This window comes from Vipera ursinii (assembly GCF_947247035.1).
Source record: "Vipera ursinii genome assembly, chromosome: 2".
In the NCBI taxonomy this organism is placed as follows: Eukaryota; Metazoa; Chordata; class Lepidosauria; order Squamata; family Viperidae; genus Vipera; species Vipera ursinii.
Genome location: NC_139513.1, coordinates 2657405 through 2658119, shown reverse-complemented (window position 1 = coordinate 2658119; position 715 = coordinate 2657405).

Here is a 715-nt window from a genome sequence, read left to right as displayed (position 1 = left end):
TTTAGGAAGGCTGGATTGAAACTTAAAAAGGAAAAATGTAGCATAGGGGTTAAATCCACTGATTTTTTGGGGTTCAGGATTGACAAAAGTGGAATCCACCCTACCCCTGACAAAATTAAAGCAATTAAATGGGCCCCAGAACCAAGGAACAAGGCGGAACTACAGGCCTTCCTTGGCTTGGTAAACTTTTACCACAGGTTTGTGCCACACAAGGCTGCCATTGTAGAACCCCTCCACAGACTCTTAGATAAGAAGTCCCCTTGGCAATGGCAGAACAAACACAAAGTGAGTTTCCAAACTTTAAAGGACATCCTTTCCAGTAAATCAACTGTAACCCACTTTATAGAAAACAAACCAATTTACCTGGCGTGCGATGCTTCGCCCTATGGCGTAGGGGCCGTGATCAGCCACTTAGACAACCAAGGAACACAAAGACCCATTGCATATTATTCCCGAACACTAACCAAGGCAGAGCGCAATTATGCTCAAATAGACAGGGAGGCATTAGCTATAGTGGCAGGAGTTAAAAAGTTCCACGACTACCTTTATGGTAGGAACTTTACCATACTGACTGACCACAAACCCCTGCTGGGACTGTTTACCACAGATAAACAGACTCCCCAAATCATGTCGCCCAGAATGCTGAGGTGGTCCATTTTCCTCTCAGCATACTCATTTTCCCTCCAATACAGACCAGGCAAGGACATGGGACACG